Raw genomic sequence first — 20543 nt, 5'->3', positions numbered from 1 at the left:
AATCAAAGATAGAAACCACTGTGTGCTAATGTTACTGTTTACAGCCCCACTGTATAGAGAGAATAGAGAACAGGCCATGTTATATTTCTAGAAGTTGATTGTTAATTAATATCCCTTGTTGCTTGTTTTCTGTGATGTGGAGGAATAATATCTGGAACTGAAACAAAATCAAATATTAATGGGGCTGTATATATTCAGATAAACTATTTAATACTGTACAATATGCACCCTCAATTGTGTCAGTGACCATTTTTGTTCCTTGTGCCTATGACATCTTTAAATGAATGTACAGTTTTTTATCATATTTTTATTATTTTTTAATTTTAATTTTAATTGTATTGTTTTATTTGTTTTGCATATTTAATTAACATTATGATTTCGAAGCACAAATATTTGAGCTTCAAACTGTAGGAAAAAAATGGGTTTGGGGATTTTGTGACTGCAGAGTCTGGCTGTAAGCAATAATCCCTGACATCAGCACTACCAGTTGATCGTGTCAAAAAAATAAGAAATTACATAGTGTGAGTCAGCTAGCCGTCTGAACGGTTCGAGGGCAGTGATTCAGATTTATTTCTGAAGCAAACTTAAAATTCATGTATATCCTGCAGTGGTGCTGATGCTCAGATTCGCTGGAACCAGGGGATGATACATTCAGTGATAAGTGGCTTATATAAAAAAAAAAAAAAGATCTGTTGTGGCGATAAGGTAAAGGAATCGTTTAGTTAAGCTGTTTCTATAGCAAATGAACGAAGGGGGAGGAAACCAAATATTTTGGACGACATAGAAAAAGACAACAGACTCTTTTTGTTCGCAGGTACAACACTCAGAAGCAGGGATCAGCATTTTGTGTGACAGCGGGCGCAGAGAAGTCTTTGATGATGAAATCCTGGATGGAGACAGTGACCACATGTTGAGCCGGGGGTGGGGGCTTGATCTCAGAACAAAGTGTCCTCAATCAATACAAGGTGTCTCATGAATCAAACCTGCCACAACTGACACTGACAAGTTGTGGAGAATCAATTCCTTTGTGCATTTTTCTAAAGTGTGGTTTAGTATTAAATCAGCATATCCAGGTTTGAAGTAGCATGAGTCCTGCTTCATTACTACTATGCCGGTCAAGGTCTTCACTGATTTACTTGCTTCTTACCATCACCTATGCAGCTGCTGTGTCAGTGCTCACAAGCGTGCATTCTCTGTACATGCAGTTCAGGCCCTAATCATTCCCTGCAGAAAACTAAAGCTGCTTCCAGACATGCACTGAACTCTATAGTACCTCCATATTTTCTCCGCAGGAGGTGCATTTGTGAATGCAAATGTCTGAGTTAGAACCTCCGGAGTACCTGCAGACTATCTGCCTGGTACCCCGGTACAACGTCCGTAGAAAGGCTACTCCAAATGCAGCAGATAAATGTGTGCTTCCAGGCCCGGTGGATCCTTCCGGACCAAACATATGATTCATAGTTCTGTTTTTTCAAAGAGGTAATGGCAGCAAAAAGTGAGGCAAAAATGTGAAAAGCACTCAACCGAACCAAACATCGTTTCAACGATTTTAATCAATCAAGAACTATTTTTGTTCGTAGCTCTGTCGCAGGTGATGGCTGTAGGAGCAGGAGATACTGGTGATGCAATAAGAAGACCAGACCGTCTCATTTCAGTTTGGCCAACGTGGTGATGATGGTGAAGGAGGCTGCCATGTCCTCTGAAGGATGCGGCCCCTGAATTGAGACACACTGTTTGGCCTCATTAGCATCAGGAACAGCAGCAGCATTTAAATCAACATTCCACCATCGAAGATAAAAAATTAAAAAACTGAAAATAATCCCCAACAACCTTCTCAGTGTAGCACAAGCAGCATTAATTCATCTGACGTTTTCTCCGTGGTTTACCACACTCACCTGTTCAGCCGGCCACTTAAAGCCTTTAAGGCTCCGGCTCGTGACAAATGAGCCTGTCCCGCCCTGCGTACCCCCAGGACCTGCTAACCCCAGTAATTTCACACCAAGGCCTACCTAAGTTTTAAATACAGTCACTGTCAGGGGCTTATTTTTTCCATGTCTTCACACTGCTGCTACCAGGACAATGAAGAAGAGGGGAACACATCTTTTACATGATTTATTGTTTGTTTAAAACAACAATAAAACATGGACGACTGAAAAAGAAGGGTAGGAGAAAGTCTGAGGCGAGGTGAAATTCGAGCTGAAGCAGAGTCTCAGTCCGACAGACTTGGTGCCAAGAACATTAAAAAGAAGAACAGACAGTAACAAGGGCAGAGACAAGGAGAAGAAAAACGTGAGAGAGAGAAAAAGAGGAGTGAAGACTAACAAATGGGGAAGCAGCGTTTAGGAGAGAAAACTACAGTAGCCCTGAAGTGCAAATCACAAATAAGAAAAGAAAACACAATGACAACAACAGAACACAAAACAAAAAAAGCACTAACTTTCAATGTAAGAGGTAGATACATGCTACCAACAAGGCTGGTCGCTGACAGGATGGATGTACTGTCGACATCTTTTGTCTTCTTATTTGTCTTCTTGTTTTTTATTCACTGTTGTGTTTTCTTATTTGCTGTAAGAACCGTGATTTGCCATTGTGAGTTGCACTTCAGGGCTACCGTAGCAAACAGCCAGAAGAAAAAGATGGAACAATAAAAGAAAGAGAAGCAGAAACGTATGAGAGTAACAGACAAAAACAAGTGTACAGGATGAATGAGAGTGATGAGGTGAGGCTGCTGCTTGTCAGACCGGTTTGATGTATGGGCCTCTTATCTTACAGGACCCAACGCATTATCAAAAACACTGACACAACACGTCAATATGTCTCACTGAGAGCACACGAGGAACAAAACCGGTGGGTGTCAGTGTCTCCGAGTCATGCCTGGAAAAACTCTCACTCCTGCGGCGTGCACTACATGGAGCGGGTGGGAGGGAACCATGGCGACTGAATGTGATGTCTTGAAGTTGGTGGGAAACGGCAGCGCCTCACAGCAAGGCCCCGGTGTAACCACGGCACAACGAAGCATTGTCTATTTGATATTACATCAATGAAGCGCAGCATAAAGCTCTAATAATAACAGGTTTTATAGATGAGCTGACGCAGTGAAGGCTAAAAACAGAATATTGCATAATCAGGTGACTTTGCAAAGAGAAGCGCAGTTTCATCTTATCGTCACAGAGATTGAATGAAGGCCAGGAGTGATGACATAGCAGCGGGGGAGCGAGTGGAGAGTTTACCCCCTGGCACCCAGGAGGGACAAAGGACAATCGCTCTGAGTGCACAGAGGAGGAATATAATACATGAACATCTCTGCTCTCAGCTCTTTTCCATGCTTATGTAATTGTCCCTTCCTTCCACTCATTCCCAGTGTAAACCTCACTTTGCTTTAACGCTTGTGATAAAGGGGAAGGGAGAACCTGAGTCTGATAGGCAAAGGTTGAAGTTGTTGATCGAAACCCAGCAGTTTTTGACAGTAAATCACGGTGGAGTTGTTCAGTAAATAGTTTGCTGAAATGAGAGTTTCTGAGCAATTTCTTTCTTGACAGGCTTAAACGGCCAGTATGCTTAGTTTCAGATTTATTTATAGCGCCTGAACTCAGAGGGTCCCTCACATCTCTATAGCTTTCCAAAAACAACCAACATTTACATCTACTTCAAGCTGAACATTATATATATATATATTGATATAATTGCACACAAGCTTTTAACAACTGGTTGAAACCATAAACCAGTCAAATCTGATCAAAACCAGACATTTGACGTTAGATGTTTTAAAGAAAAAATGTTAAACCAGTTATTGGGAAAATAGTTTTGATTGGAGCTGCTTTTACTTGACTCAAGTTCTATAGGACAAGATCCAAGATCCAAGGTCGCTATATGTTTACTATTAAAATGACACTGCATTTGAACATTTTCAATTCAAAGTTGTGTTATTAGTGTTTGTTGCATAGCTGAATATATATATATATAGGCCTAATAAATCAAATATTCAAGTTGTTACCTCCACCCTGACTCTGTATTTTTAACTTTTTTATTGTTCGAAGAATGAAACTGTAATGTTGTTGCTTTAAAGGAATGCATCATTATAATTTGGATGAGAAGACTGATTCATCGCTCATGCCTGTGCAGATAATATGAAGTGACAGCCAGCAGCTAGTTAGTTTAACTTAGCATAAATAATAGAAAGCCTGGCTCCGACCCAAGTCTAAAAAAATATCCACCTACCAGCTCCTCTCAGAGCGGGGTTACTTATCTGCTCCTGCTTCTGGTCTTTATCCTGAACTAAGCTAACTAAAATCTCAAAAGGTGTTTAGTTTGTCCAGTCTGGGCTACAGTAGAAAAAACATGGCGGAAGAGAGGACCCAAACTATTGGAAAAAGTGTTTTCGCACTGCAAACCATGGTTCAGCTTTGTCTGAACCGAGACCACCTCTTATTGTCTGACTAAATTTTGATCCATTGGTCGAGATGTGCTCCGAGGCATACCTGCTACTTTGGTTTACGGACTAAACTGAAGAGTCCAGACAAATCAAGGTGTGACAGCCCCTGAAGTTTGAGTTAGCTCAGTCAAGTCCAAGTCTAAAGCTCTGACTCCACCACTTTCTTGAGAAGCATCACATGCGATGCACGACATGATGCAGCACGTGAAGATGACGTCCAGTGTCGCAGAGCAGTTTTAAAGGAGGATCAAGTACATGATACTTTCTTGGCTGCTCTAGTATTGCTGACTTGTTTTCATGTGTTTTCTCCAAACCTGTTCACACTCTTCTTCTTATGACTTCCAAAAGCTTAGCCTGTCTCACAAACATCTGCGGTGATTCACGATCGGTATTTGAATTTTACAAGTGACTGCATTTTTCCTCTCTGTGTACGTTTTGACCTTGGATTGTACTGTACATCGCCACCTGTGCAGCTTCTAAGAAAATGGTGGTACAGCGACTGCCAGAGCTGTCAGAATAAACTAACGAACAAGCTCGGCTGTCAAAGACGTGCATCCGAAATTAGTTGATGCAACTGAAATTGGCAAAAAATAATAAAAAGATTATAGAAAACACACACAGGAGTCTGTTAATCCCTCTTTGCATCTGCGTACTTTGTACTCTCTGAATGTAGTAAAGCCCACAGCCATTTAAGAATACATAGTATATTTCTATATTAAATCAGAGTCTTCGCCCCCTCACATGCATTTAAATTGTTTTTTACAGCCCAGTCAATTGTCGCAATTCACTCTGATGTGGTTTGCTTTTGTCAGCAGCAATAATAATAACAACTACCTCCTTTATATTCCCTGTATCTTCTATGACACACGTTCCCCTGTGCCGCACATTCAAACATACATAATCTCCTTTGCTTGAATCATGACATTAGATTCTGAAATTTGCCCGCATTTCAGTTCATCCTTGGGAGGAGACGGAGCTGGCAGCCTCACATCGGCCATCCAGGGACAATGCGGCAGGCAGGCAAGCAGCTCTACTACAGTAGTGGCATGGCAGGTTCGGCTGAAGGAGAGGCACCGACACCCATACTAATGAGACTACGCAGCGCAGTGACCAGGCGTGTGCAGGAGGATCAGGCGGGAGTGATCACACAGCTACCAGAGAGCATATTGCCTCATGGACACCCCCTCCTCCTCCTCTCTCTCTCTCTCTCTTTCTCTCTCTCTCTATTTCTCCCGCCGCCATTCAGAAAAAAGGAGGCAAGTTATCTGCTCTCGTCTCTTTCCATCTCAGTCCTCTCAACCTGCAAAACGTTTTTGATAAATCAGTTGCAGACTATGCATTCATATCAACGCAGCGTGGACAACCAGCACACGTCAGTCTTGTCATCGCAGGAACAGCAGCAGTTAGTTTAAGGATATGCTGCATCCTGGGGAGTCTGAACACCTATCCATCCATTCACTATCAATACTGCTTATCCTTTACGGGTTGCGGGTGAAACTGGTGCTAATCCGAGTGGCGGGGTGCAACATGGACAGGCCGCCAGTGTATCGCACTCATATTCACTTCAATTAGAAGTTAATATCAGAGTTAATCTGCATGTCTTTGCACTGCGGGATGGAGTCAGAGTACCTGGAGTATTCCCACGCAGAAACGGGGAGATCATGCAAACTCCACATAGAAAGATCCCTAATTCGAAACAGCACTAACCACCACACCACTGTGTCGCCCCTGATTGAAATATGATGGTAGAAATGAATTTATGATGATGCTCACATGCTATGGTTAGCATGATTCCTTCAGAGAACAAGCTGCAGCTGAAAAACCTCGTCCTCGATCATCTTAAGTGTGGGAGTATTCTAGGCAGATACCCACCAGTGTGGTGCTCTGTATTTTCTACTTAAATGAAAGGTCATGTGCCGAGAAAACGACTTAAACTGTCCGTAAATCATTTATTCGACTAGAAATATCACAGGCCAAGAAAAGGGCCTGTTCCAAACAGGCATGTTTACAATGAGCAGTGCATGAGTTATGTCAAACCTTAAACCAGCACACTGAATTGACGCTCCAAAAGATTTACGATGAGTTACGATGTTTTGATCCCACTTACTGTAAATACAATTGATTTACATCCCAATAATGTTGAGCAATGTTCTTCTCTGAACGAGATAGATTTATAATATTGCATTATATTGATTGATATTTTGATTGATATCTGGATTTAGAGTTGTGTTGTAAATTTTAAACCTTGTGCAAGAATTATGTTCACATGTTGACTTATCGGGCAAATCAAATCAGATCATTTGGGAGTATCAATTTATAAAAATACATGTTTATCATGTCCTTTTCACCCATTGAGACAAATATCTGGTGTAAGTCACCCATTCAAATTTGTCTCTACACATCAAGATGGGGCTGAAGATAAAGGATTTGAGAATAAACGTACCAACAACAGAACATGAAGGTATTTACTGTAAGTATATACGCTTCTGTGTAATATACAAATTAAAATAGAAGAGGATTAGATGCAGAGATGAAGAGATGAAAAAACAGAAAAGGGAGCGGTGACCTTTGGGAGTCCTCAGATTCCTCCAGATGAAATTCATTACCACCCCCCCAACAGATTAATAAAGAGTGATATTGCTTCCTGATGACGGACAGATGCTCTCCAAGCAGGTGGCAAATCTGAGACTCGGGAGCATCTTGATGCCCATTATCTGCCAGTCTTCAGGAACAGCTGCCTCCCCCCTGCTAGGAATTATGCAACAGTGGTGTTTACATTGAAGCTGCACCGCCCGTGGAAATACACACAAAAACGTATAACCTGAGGATGGAGGCTGGGTGAGAGTCAGTCAGCCACAACAGTTAGCACGACATGGTTTTACAGACAGCTCAGGGTGACCTGCTCGTCGACTGACGCTCCGCCGGAAGGAAGACAATAACACCGGAGGTCAAGTCACGTCTAAGAAATCGGAGTGATACAGACAGCCCGCTGTGGCGACCGTGAGGGTTTTAGGTAGAAACAAACAGAAAATGGCGAAAATGCAAGTTATTTCTCAGATTTACCTTAAGCCTCAGCAAACCCTCAAATTCGGCCTGTATCGTTGCTTACAAGGCCAAAACACTTGACGTTAAGGTGAACAACTGAAGTTATGTCTCTAACAGCCACTGGGGGCTGACACCTGCTAACATCTACTGGTATTTGGCAACTTACATTGTGCAGAAAACATCCAAACGTACAAGGGCTATTCAACATCTTGCTCTATATTCTAAAAACCTAACTAGTAACTTAGAAACACAAGTTTTTCTATGACACTACACTTCTTCTCACAGCACTGCTACTAATCAACTGTGTTCGTTTACTCTTTCCCAGTTTATTTGCCCCTTTATTTTTTCATACATAACGTATGAAAAGATGTTCATGACATACTGAAAGTGTGGCATTAATATGAAGAGATCTCATGTAACTGTTATCTATTATTCATGTGGTTCTGAGTGCTACTTAAACACAACAAGCTCCACTTTGTGCAATGAGTGTGAATGCACATGAATGCGTGATGAATAATATAGAGACAGCAAACTGAAGCAGGGAAACAGAGGCAGTCGTCATACTGCATGTGCTAATGGCATTGTTAAGTTTAAGAGTGTGAAGATGTGATCACATTTACATGCAAATCGCTCGCAATGCTAATCACTGAGATAAAATGGAGAGAGAATCAAGTAAGTCAGGGAGGATTTATACATCAAGGATTAACAAAGAATAAAATACAGTGTTAAAGTTTCAGTGTTTTTACAGTAGCCCAGAACATCATGACAAGAACTCAAAAACTACTACAAACGCTCAGTGAGTTCAAAAACGAAAACAATCTTATAAATCTGGTGATAATGTTAATGTTGTGCAGTAATGTTAAATTTAGCTGTAAACTTATTAATAAATATATAATGTGAAATAAATAAAACTAGCAGTGCTAACCAAAAGTAGAGAACCAGGTAGATATAGCTGCTATTGTTGTTGTTGTGTCTGGTGCATGCTCATTACACAAAGCAACAGTGGGCATGAGCAAAGAAAGCTGTGACATCATCGTTTCCCAAACGCTCTGTTTTACATGTGCACACGGATACACAGAAACTGCCATTCTGGAAAATCTGCACTTGGAAAGACATTCGTAAAAATCTCAGTTTTAGTGACTGAAATTGTGGTTTGTGTGTGGAGACCCAAAGACAGAGGGGAGAGTATGTTTAGCAAAATATCAGCATTATCATGGACAGGGCCCAAGATAATCAGGGCTGATAAATGATATGCACAAAGGACAACATTTTTTATACAGAGACATATAGTAACACACCTTGTGTCATGTGCTAAGCTGTTTTGTTTACCTTCAAGGTTATAGTGAGTGTGAGTGATCATGAGAGTTTGTGTTCAGCAGTCCTGGGGGACATGTTGCATCTATCTGGGAAGCGGGAGACAGGCTTCAAATTGCCTCACTGCTGAGGATGACACAATGCACTATCACTCCTTCCAGCTACAGTCAGAGTTTGTGTGTGCATGTGTATGTGTGGGATGGAGGGATGCGGGTGTGCAGTGGCACAAAGGTGAATGGCCCTGACAGTGAAGGGGTTGTGTGGGTGCGTGTGAGTGTCTCTCCTCAGCCAAATACAGCAAAACACGAAGAAAACACAAAAGTGCAGAAAAATACTTGGAACATGGTTTAACATTACTGCAAAGCTCATGTGTGATTACTAATCCATTCACTATCCCCACCCAGAGTCCTGAACGGGTCCATTTTTTGCAAAGCTCTGTGCCAGACTGGACCTGTTACCCGCAATCAAGCAGACCTGCCTGGACCAGTTAACATATGTCCCACGACCCGACCCATCACCCAGGGTTAAACACTCATGCTACATCCGCAGTCATTCACATACATTGGGTTATGGCCTCCTTGTCTTACCATTGTGGTGGAACTATATAAAAATACGTAATATAAATATATTTTTACCCTTTACACTCTCCACCATCCAGCTATGACGTGCATTTGGTTCAATAACATAAGTAAAATCCCAGCGGCAATAACAATACAGTAATTAGTCGTTGGCTGTGACGTAATATCTATGAGGTGGGGTGGGTTGTCACAACTTGTTGCATGTGTTGTTGATGGTTTTGCACTTTACACGCACAACTTTAAAAAGTTATAATATTCTAGCAGTTTTCCAACTTTTCTGTTATCTCAAGCTGTGGCAGTGACTTTACATTATTATGCAAGATCTCGACACAGTGCATAGGCAGGATTATGTCAAAGCGGAGCCATGGTGTGATTTTTTCCAGTCCCCAACTCAAGCTTAGTTTAATCTGCAAGTTCCGCCTTCCTCCCTGAAATCCTGCAATCAAACCAGTATGTGTGTGCACATGTGTGGACATGCGTCAGTTAACCGGTTAGTTTGGACACAACATTCCAGTTGAAGTGATGTAAGGTATATTTTATAAGTTCAGTTCAGTGATGCCGACACACCTTGTGGCAGTTGCACATTGTTCCTCACATCTTCCACATATTGTGCTTTTGTGTGTGAGTGTTTGGATTAATAATTCAATGGAACTAGGATACACACTGGCGGGTTGGAGCTGTTGCAGCAGAGACATGTTAAGATATTAAAGGTTGATGTCCTCTGTGAGAAATAGTAGATTCTTTAAAATTAAAGGCCTAATAACGAGAGCAGAGCTTTTTTCAGCACATGGAGATTATTTTATACACTATGACAGCCCCTCCTGATTAATGTGGTCTGAATCAGATGATCACAAAGGTGTGAGGAGCTCTCACAGTCTGGACGTTACAGTAAATGCAGATGGCATAAAAACAGTAAATTTGTGTCATCCAGGCAAGAGGAGAAAAAAAATGAAGAAAAAAACGAAAACTAACAATCGAGTCTTTTATGTGTAAATTAGCTATGCATTTTTGAATTAAAATTATTTCAGCTAGATTGTTAATCTTACAGAAGGCTGAACTTGATCTCTTTGCAGCAAAAAAGAAAAAATATTTACGATTTCCAATGTCTCTTGTTCAGATGCTTTGGGCTCAGTCTCAATCATGGTCCAAAGCATAACAGTTTCGGCCACACTTCAAAAGTAGCCCAATCCTGCAGGAAAAAAACAGACCTGGCAACCCTGGTGGAAAGGAAGATTGTAGAGACAGTATCTCTCCTCAACCTTACAGCCTTGTGTATTAGTCGTCCTAACCAGAGAGAGGGCAGCAAGTTACACGTTCAATAAATATCACTTAAGTTGTTTTCATTGGTAGTGGCACAGTCCAGTATTTCCCCCCCCCCCCCCCCCCCCCCCCACTGGAATCTGATTGCCTCCTTAAGCACAATAGATCCATGAAAAACGGTGCAGCATGTGCAGTGTTATCCCACTGATACATTCACTTTTATAAGGAGTGGATACTATTCCTGCTTTAATTTAAAGGTGATGAAATGGCAAAACAAAGACTGACTGCAATCATTTACCAAAAATGCATCTACAAAACAAGACAACAGCCACATTCGGATTTTAAATTTTTAGTTAGGGAGGCGTGGAACAGTTAGGAGTGTCCATAGCGAGCTGTTAGATGAAGAGCTGCAGGCGACAGGCTGCACACGTCCAACTCCACAGTGAGCTAAATAACTTCATGGCGTCCTGCTGCTCCATGCAATCAGACCCAACTATTACTGACCCTCATCTTTATTAAAATAATGTGTTGTAAACAGATACAGAAGTTTTTATCTATTACGCCAGAAACATTTGCATGAAGTAATTGACTATTTATTGCAAATGTTTATTCCTTTTTGAGGAAGTGCTCAACAAATTCAATGGCTTCAAGGCTCCTGCTGCAATATTAACTTTATTTACATTAACAACATGAAATGAGGAGGGGATGGCCAAGGGAGCTGGGGCAGGTTGTGCTGTACACCTAAATGAATTTGAGTTGTCACACTTAAACGAATCATTGTGAAGCATATCTCCAACAATCGCAACCTAAGCCAATTCTAATCTTCATTTCTGCAAAAGTTGCTGCTCAACATGTTGGTATTGGATCTAAAAGATATTCTGTCTGATAATAGGGTTTGATTGTAAGGGTGTTTTCAATTACCCTTCTAGTACTACAAAATAATGCCAAGCAAAAACAGTTGATGCATTAAACTTTTGGTGATGTAGTTTCTCGAATCATCTTTATTATAGTGTAAAATATGACCACGGGCACAAATATTAATCATCTGCTTTGGTCATGTGTTAATTGAGAAGTTAGCACCCTGAGTGGTGAGGTGGTGATGGCAACAGACCTGAAAACGTCAGATGTCGTGTCCGCATGACGCTCGGAGCCTGGGCTTTGACACAGGCACATCCTGCGTCAGGTTTTGGTTAGAGTGAATATAATTGGCTGCAGTAGCCAGAGGGCAGACATCCAAGGGCGTTAATCTTCAGAGGGCTCAGATCTGTTCTCTGACTCCAGATCAAACTGTGTCTGTGCACACTTACAGTTCGCAGTGAAACGACACGTTAAAAATCTCAGCTGAGGGAACCAATCACCAGTGACCTATCCCTCCACCAACTTTCATGGAAATCTGTCCAGTAGTTTTTGCGTAATCCTGCTCACAAACAAACAAGAGAACAGAACGAAACCATATCCGTCTCTGCCGAGGTGATTAATGATGAGGACTTGGGGAATTGATCTTCTTTCTGATGCAATAACAACCTAATTCCCCCAAAAAATCTGCATTTTTCCTTCATTCTTTCTGCGTTCTTGTGTCTGTTAACCACGATGTTCCCACATGCTTGGGGAACAAAACAGTCGACAGGAGAAACTTGCTGCTGCTGTTCTCTGGAATATGTACGGGGGGGAATTTAGGCATTTGCTTTGAAAATGCCAGAAGCAGATTTCCAGAGGGTGAAATTCACCTGCATTCTTATACTGACACAGAAGAAATTAAAGCCATCTTGTGGTTTCGGGGTATAGTGGATATTACAATGAGCACTGTCAGCACTGTCCCTGTCCAAAGTCTTTATAACACACAACCACCCACAGACGTAATCACCACCAACTGCCCCAGAAAATTCGAGCAAAGAAATTTTGACAGAAAACAAAATATCCTTGAGCTTGAACGATCAGCCTGCATATTTCTGCAGCGTCCTCAGCACTTCCCCTGCATTGCCTCTTCTCTGCTCCTCCATTAAGCCTGATTTATTTCCTGTCCATATCAATTAGCTTTCGATGGTAAACTACAAGCACGACAAATAAGCCAAATCTTCATCTTCATCTTCATCATTCTTTACTCTTGTTCCCATTTCATTCTAACCCAATATTTGAATGCTTAATATCGCCAGGAAACTGTTATTCTTCTGACACAGGATGAAAAATATGGGCTTTCATAAAAACGTTGACGTGAACAAACAGCTGTTGCAGGGATCTTCCCTGCTTTGGACACATGAGACGTAATTAATCACCAGGGGACACAAAGTCGTTAATTGCTGCGTGCTGATAAATGGTCTCTAGTGAGAAATGTTCAACTTAACATGCAAATTTGTGTCACAGGATCTATTCAGCAGCGGAGCCCAAGCAGGGACTCATTGTAAAATGACACACGCAGGGAGATAACAGGACGCCTGTCAGGGGCCTTACTGTAAAACTGTTGTTTCTATTTTCAGCTCCTATGCAAGAAGTGGGAAAATGTAAGACGTTACAACCAGCATTTGACGAATACAGAGAGAGAGGAATGAAATGCGAGGAGGACAAGAGAGCTCTTGGGTGTGATGCAGTGAACTGTTTACCATTTGATTTTATATGTCCTTTGTTTTTGCTGCGTTAAACAAAGACAAGGGGAGGAGACAAAATGAGAGAAGGTTGAAAAAGGAGGAGAAAAGAGGAGTAGAAACAGCAGAAGCCAAAGAGAAGAGAGGAGACTAAATGACGAAACAAGAGGAAACAAGGAGAAGTGTGTAGAGGAGATGAGGGAGAGGAGGATGACAAGACAAGGTGAGAGAAGGATAAAAAAGCAAATGGAAAACAGGGGTAAAGCGAGAAGTGAAAGATGAAATGGGAGAGGAGAGGAGGATGAGATTAGATAAAAAGAGGTGTTTGAAAAAGTGGGAAAAGAGGTGAAAGGGAAGGAGAAAGAGGAGACCAGACGAAACTGAAAAAAAAAGTGTATGGAGGAGATTAGGAAGTAGGAGATGGGAGGAGAGGAGGAAGAAATGACAAAGTGAGAGAAGGTTAAAAAGTTTAGAGAAAAGAGGTGGAGGGAAAGGAGAAGAGAGGAGAGGGGATAGTAAGAGAGGACGAAGGACGGGAGACAAGACGAGACAAGTGAATGTGAAGGAGAGGAGATGAATAGAGAGAACATAAAAGTGAGGGGAGGAGAGGACATGGGATGAAAAGAAAGGAGAAAAGAAAAAAGCTTTAGCAAAAATCTGCAGAGGCAAGATGAGATGAGGAAAAAATTAAAAGGAGGGGAGCAGAGGTTAAAGGAGAAGAAAGAACTGGAGAGTGAGGAGAGGAGAGGGGAGAAGGGCCCGAAGCAGAGGAGAGGGCACAAAACAAAAAGAGGAGAGGAAATGGGTGGTGGGCAGGATGGCAGGAAAGGTCACTGACTCAGCAGCACAGAGCAGCATCTGTGAAGGCAGAGTTTAATCACCTCCAACCACTTCATCAGCTCCTGCGTGAGACGGACCGAGAGAGCGGCGTTACCAAGGTCATAAAACCTCCCTCTGCTGAAGAGTCCAGGATGAGATGAGCCGCTCTCTCCCAGAGATGAAATCACACCTTTTATTTTTTTTCATTCGAGTCCTCTTTATCTACGAGTTTGAGAGGACGACAATGAGACAATAGCCGAACAGATGGAGCACTAAGACACTTCACCGATGGCAATGAGGAAGTGTACACACTGTCGGAGCACCACGCTGCTGCCTGAGCTGAAGTTATGCTGCAGGGTGGCTTGTTGCTATGGTGCAATAATGTCAAGAGGAACAACTTGAAATCATATAAATGAATGCTATGTATAAAGAATTGTCAGACAGGCAGCAAACTTAATGGGCCTTAACCTTATCCTTCACCTCCCTTATTTTCTCTTAAGATTGTTCAAGTGTCTGATGAAGTCAGACTCATGGAGTGCAGTGTAGTTCAGTAGTTTTTGTATAACCTTGCTAACTACCAAACAAATGAAAACACAACCTCCTTGGTGGAGGCATTAATTAGCTATATATCTGCAGCTCCATTACCAGAGTGGGGCCCATAAAATTCACATTGTTCTCCTCAGTTCTTTAAAAAATGTCAATAGTGATGTCAAAGGACCAATAACAATTTAAGAGTATCACTGCAAGCGACGTGGAATCGGACCAGTGCTGTAGTCTAACAGAAATAAAGAGGGAATGTTCATAATATTACATAATTTTCTCAGTTAAGCCATGATGATGAAATAGAAAGAGATTTCTTTAGTTTATACTACAAGGCATCAAGATTTCAGTAGCTCTGAAGAGGGAGTCATGAGACATGAGTCTGGATCCCTCATGAAATTGCCAAAAATGAATTTGAATGTGCTACTTAAAACCATTTCAGTTTTTTTTTCATGGTTCTCTACAAGTCCTATTGTCTTCACTCTCGTCAGACTGAAAACCACAGTGTGGCTCTGTCATGGTAATGACTGACTAACTGGACACATGAGCTTCATACGGCAGCAGACATAATAACATAGGAAATTCAGTAATCCATACTGACTGCATTATAGCACTGCATCCTCCAATATCAGGCAGCGTGCGAGTGACATGAAGTGCCGGTGAATCTGCAATGTTGTTATTACCTTGTTGTGTCAGCTGACCTCAACACCCACCGTGCTCGGCTGATACAGCAGAGAGAGAGCGGCAGCAAGTTGATCAAACAGAGAACGAGGAAAAGAGCGAACTAAGAGAAAAGGAGACTCTGGGCTTTAGAAAGTGTTGCCCGTGCTCATTGAAATGACAATTAGGCCAAATACCTTGTGACATTTCTGCTCTTTCTCTTCTCGCGATGCAGCTAATGTTCCCCAGCATTTTCAGTCTTACTTCCTTAAAATGCTCTAACAGCGTAAGTCAGACGCATACTTGTTCTCTCTTTGCTGTCGTTTCTATAACGTACAACTCTTATTGTAGCATTTTCTGCGGTGGAGGTATTCAGATCTTTTAGTCAAGTGAAATTAGCAATACAGCAGTGTAAGTAAATGCCTCTGCACAGTCCTGCATTCAAACTCTTCATTAGAGTGGCTATAAAAACCAGAATCTAAAGCTCCACTTGGTTTTATGGAGATTTACAGGGAGTTGCTGTTCACTGTGAATCTGCCCGACCTGAGACTTCACTGTTCTGGTCCACTCTTGTTGGTCACATCGATTTCAGCCACAGCAGGAGGCTTAAAAAGCTCTAAAAACCCACAAGACACGACTACCAATGAATCATGATGATGCTCTATGACATCTACATGTGTAAATAAGCAGCTACATGATGTCAGTTCACAATCTGTTTTCTAAAGTGGCTAAAAATCAGTTACTGCATATTTATAAGTAAAAGTATATCAGTATTTAGAGTGACATGTACTTACAAGTATTAAAAGTGAGTTGTTTCGCAAACTATTAACAATAACAACTACTGTTAACCATTATATGATTGGATCATTGCTGCTGATGCATTAATGGTATTTTATCATATTTGCTAATCGAGCTGTAATTTTAAGCACAGTGTTGGTTATAGCTTATAAGATATAGCCTTTGTTAGGTTCTTCTATCACATAATATTCTATATATTACAACTGTGTTTGACTATATAGCCATGGATCATCTGTTTACATAGCAGCCTCTGGTGACTGATGGGTAAATTTTATTATAATAAATAAGTCACAGCTTTAAATTAATTGATAGGTTAGTGAACCTTCATCAGATAATTTAGTGATAATATTTGACAAATACAACAATAACCATTTTAATGCTTTTCACTACATTATAGTGTGTATGAACCACTAATCAAATGTTTCAAAAGAGTTTATATATGCTAAATAGTGGAACAGGGTACTAACATGTATAAAGCAGTCAGTTAAAATTAAAGGACAGTACTTTAGTAAAGGCACTTTGTCATAGTCCTCCGGTGTTTACAATCAAACTGGAAAATAGCATTAAGGAGACACAATACAACAACTGCAGCCTTTTCAGATCAAGACAATAATGTTGACAATTAGCATGAGATCATCTGAATCCCAACTGAGTGTATTCAATATGAGCGTCAGTGCAACGCTGGTTAAGTTGTTGCAGCATCCCACAGGGTCCTAGCGTGAAAAGACTTTTAATGCTGCGTGTCCTTCGACGTCACACTGATGCGTGTGTGATACTGTACAGTATCTTGTCTGATCACTCCCTGCGGTAACCTGACTAAGCCCCATTTAAAAACACCCACCGCCCTGGATCACAGCCAGCTGGGCGTCTTTCAAACTATCTGGTGGAGTATAATCACGGCTGTTGGCTCCCTGGCAGCAGATATGACATTGACACCTAAAGTGGGAGCCTACAATCCACCACCTACAGAGCTGCTGTACACTGGATGCCCAGAGCTCCTCCTGTCCTCTGTTTGGTACCTCTGTTATTCTCCTGCTGTTTATAATAGGAGCGATCAATCCTCTATATGTTTAAAAGCATGCACAGGTTCAGAAAACAGAAAAAACAGGAGCCTGCATTGTGATGTGTAAACCTTTCAAGCTGCCCGAGCACTCAGTGTGTCTCTGAGGCTCGTACACTGCTGCACTGACACTCTTCAGTGTGTCATCTGCAGATATGTGGTTCCACTGAGCTGAGCATGAATTGATAATCAGCCCTCGACCAACAAAATGGGCTTTTAATTATCAGGACTCCTGTTTGACAACAACAACTGAAACAAAGGCCTTGATACAAACTGACTGATCGATCCTGAACCCCCCACCCCGGCATCAGCAGAGCAAGTGTGTGTGCTGCTTGATGTCCACACAGGGATCCAGCAGGCAGCAGACGTGAAATGAGTTTTTTATTTACTACTTACAAAAAAATGTCATATTTTTTGAAGCAGGAGAGATGAAACTTCAAAAGGAAGCTATAGGAGGAGTATGCGGCTGTGGTTTTGCAGTCTAATCTAAGAGCGAGGGGGGAAAGCAAGACATTCAACCAACAAGTAAATGGTAATTTAGTGCTGATTAATTCAAAATCTAACAACAAGTTAACAACCTAACAGAGATTCAACTAATTATTCTCTGAAGAGGTGTTTCCCCTCTAAGAAAGCTCGGTTTTTTCTCTCAATGAAACCAAGGCAGGTGAGGTCTGGTAACTTTATCAGACACACAAATGTGTGCACATTCATATGGTGCACATACAATCAGCTGGAAAAACAATGATTTGAATTTCCTTTCAGGGTAAAGTAAAGTGTGTATTCTGCATGTATTAGCCTCAGTAGGTTGACTTTGGTTTTGGCAGCTGTGGAGCAGGAGCCAGCTCTGGTGCAGACATCATGAGGTGAACAGTCAAATTCATACTCCATAAAAAAATAAGACCAGCAAACAGGCTGCTGACATGTTCAACTCGTATGTACGTGCACAGGTGGAGATGGACCAATTCAAAGGAGGTTTCAAACAAAGCAGCCTGATGAGCTTCAACCGAGCCTCGTGGTTTTTATTTGACAGAAACCCGCAACGCCCGGTGTGAATGCTGGACAACACTCTTACCTTCTCTCATGTTATTGTGAGCAGCTGCAGATGGAGGGAGAATAGTTATCCAAGCTCTTACATGTCGGCCGTGTGGTGTCACTGTCAGCCGGCTGTGTATCTGTCGGGAAGGTAAACAACGCGGTGCCGCAAATATAAATTGTCTTGTTTTATTCCTTAAGACAATTTCTCCGCGGTCATCGCTGCTCGGTCATCATCCACCTCCTCCTTCTCCTTCTCCACGGCGCGTCCTCCGGTGTTCACCGGTTTACGCAGGGATCCATCGCGGCGGAGAAAACGCAGTCTGGAAGCTGCCGGTGCTGGTGGTGGTGGTGGTGATGCAGCAGCAGCGTTTGGTCCGTCGAGACGCGGGATGAGGGGGGTGGGGGTGGGGGCATCCGAGGGCCCACGACCGAACAGTCATCATCAGCTGCAGCCGACAGGATGAACTCATCCGAACCGAAATCACGGACTCATCATGAGCAAACGGTGGTTGATGAATCATTATGCGCAACGAAGAGGCAACATGAGTGGACAGTGCGTGTTTTATCAATGTTTCTAAACGTTTCTCAGGATGGAGCGATGCTCTTTGATGATCAAAGGCAGAGAAAAGACATTTTACAGTGACATTTCATCCATTTCATCCAGGTTTTATAGTTGTTGCCTTTTAGACAGTTTATAATAATAAAAACGTGATATATATATTATACATTTGTACATTGTCTATTTGTGTAAAAGCCAAAAATCAGCACAGCATGCACAATCACAATATCTACTTACTAATTCCACAAACATCAGTCTGTCTGTATGTGATACGTATATCTCACAAACTGCTCAACTTATCCACGTCACACTTGGTGTGTATATTATAAATAGCCAGAGGAAGTGTAGAGCCTAGTTTAGTTCGATTTGGATTAATGACACATCACAAGTGAAGAATCAGAATCTTTTACTGATTGGCAATTTGTCTTCAAATTAAAAGCAAAACATTTGTTTTTGCAGCAATGCTTGATTTTACTAAAAACACTAGCTATATAATCTTCTTTGCAGATGAACCAGGTAGGATGAACGCAAAGTTTTCTAACTTTACTCTGCACCGTAGACTACACCGTAAAAAGTTCTGCACACAACGTCCAGCACACAAACAATTCAAAGTGACTGTATATTGTTGAACTGTTTGAGGAGGAATCACTATTGATAAGGAATAATTCTGAAGTAGCTCTGGAGGATGAACAGAAGTAAACAACTCATTCCAAACAGGCAGGTTTAGAACAGGAACCGCACTCCTTTAGAGTTAGAACAGAAAATAGCTCTAATGATCTCTGTTCTTAAAGATTCTAACTTTTCTCTGCATGAAATTGTGTTTTATGTGGTGTATGACAGCTGTATTTGTCTGTTTGTGTTGTGTTTATTATTATGCTTTTACCTAAATAAAGGATGTGTATTGTATAGCACAATATGATTTTGTAAATACTTAAATGGGCATTTGAAGTGTTCAATCTTATCTCAGTAGGATTTTAGTTTATATGGTTTTTCTATTGAATCTATGAAGGTATGGAGGCTTGTCATGATTTCTTTGTCACACATACCGAGGACTGTTCTATCAGAAACTGCATGAATATGACTAATGTCCAGTTTAAAATCCAGCTGACAACAAAAGACCTCTAAAGAAATGCCCAGTAGCACAAACATTAAGGGTGTCTGATTGGACAAGACCATGACTAATGACTCTGCATCTGATTCCAATGTGGATATCAACAGAGGCAGCCAAAGGTTGTGTTGTATAAGCTGAATAATTTTCTGTTCAGTTTGTACTTTTCCATAGAGCTGAGCTTAGCTATGTGAAGACAACCTGCTCACAATCAGATAATTGGTTCAGTTTCCCTGTTTAGCTGCAGTGGACTGTGACTGCGACTTTATCTGCATGGAGAGGTGTCACTTGTGTTCATTAGCTGCCTTAGCAGTGTTTGATTCAATCATTTGACACCTTGTTGAGTCTGGATGTGGGTTGGTAACATATGTGCTATAACTACTTTGTTTTATTTTTGTGCTTTTATATTACTATCATTAGCTATAAATTATATATTGTAGTATTCTGTTTCATTACTTCATACTATTGTATTATCGAATGTGAACATGAAAGGCACTGTATGTATGATATTGCTGTATATATTGTTTTCCTTATATTCATACTATATATGTACAGTATATACTGAGGTAATAGTTATTGTATATAAAGACTCCAAAATGGGGAAAACAGATGAAAATATCTTTGTTTGCTCTCGATCTCCCTGAAGTGTTTCAATTCGTCAAAGTCCATTTATCTCTTGAATTTTAGACCAACAGGAAACAATAATGAAGATCCAGAGTTTCTTTGCTGCATTTGAAAATCCTCAAAGAGTAAATT

The 20543-nt window shown here is 41.3% G+C and overlaps 1 protein-coding gene across 8 annotated transcripts in view; it reads right to left on the bottom strand.

Moving 5' to 3' along the window:
- Positions 1-18664, bottom strand: part of dlgap4a (discs, large (Drosophila) homolog-associated protein 4a) — a 70850-nt gene extending 52186 nt beyond the window's left edge. For all 8 annotated transcript variants that reach the window (XM_069526481.1, XM_069526482.1, XM_069526484.1 and 5 more), the window contains exon 1: positions 18158-18664. The gene's annotated coding sequence lies outside the window, so the exon portion shown is untranslated. The remainder of the gene's footprint in view (positions 1-18157) is intronic.
- Between the last annotated feature and the right edge of the window lie 1879 nt (positions 18665-20543).

Source organism: Paralichthys olivaceus, chromosome 6 (assembly GCF_024713975.1).
Source record: "Paralichthys olivaceus isolate ysfri-2021 chromosome 6, ASM2471397v2, whole genome shotgun sequence".
Lineage (NCBI taxonomy): Eukaryota > Metazoa > Chordata > Actinopteri > Pleuronectiformes > Paralichthyidae > Paralichthys > Paralichthys olivaceus.
This window is presented reverse-complemented; position numbering and strand designations above follow the sequence as displayed.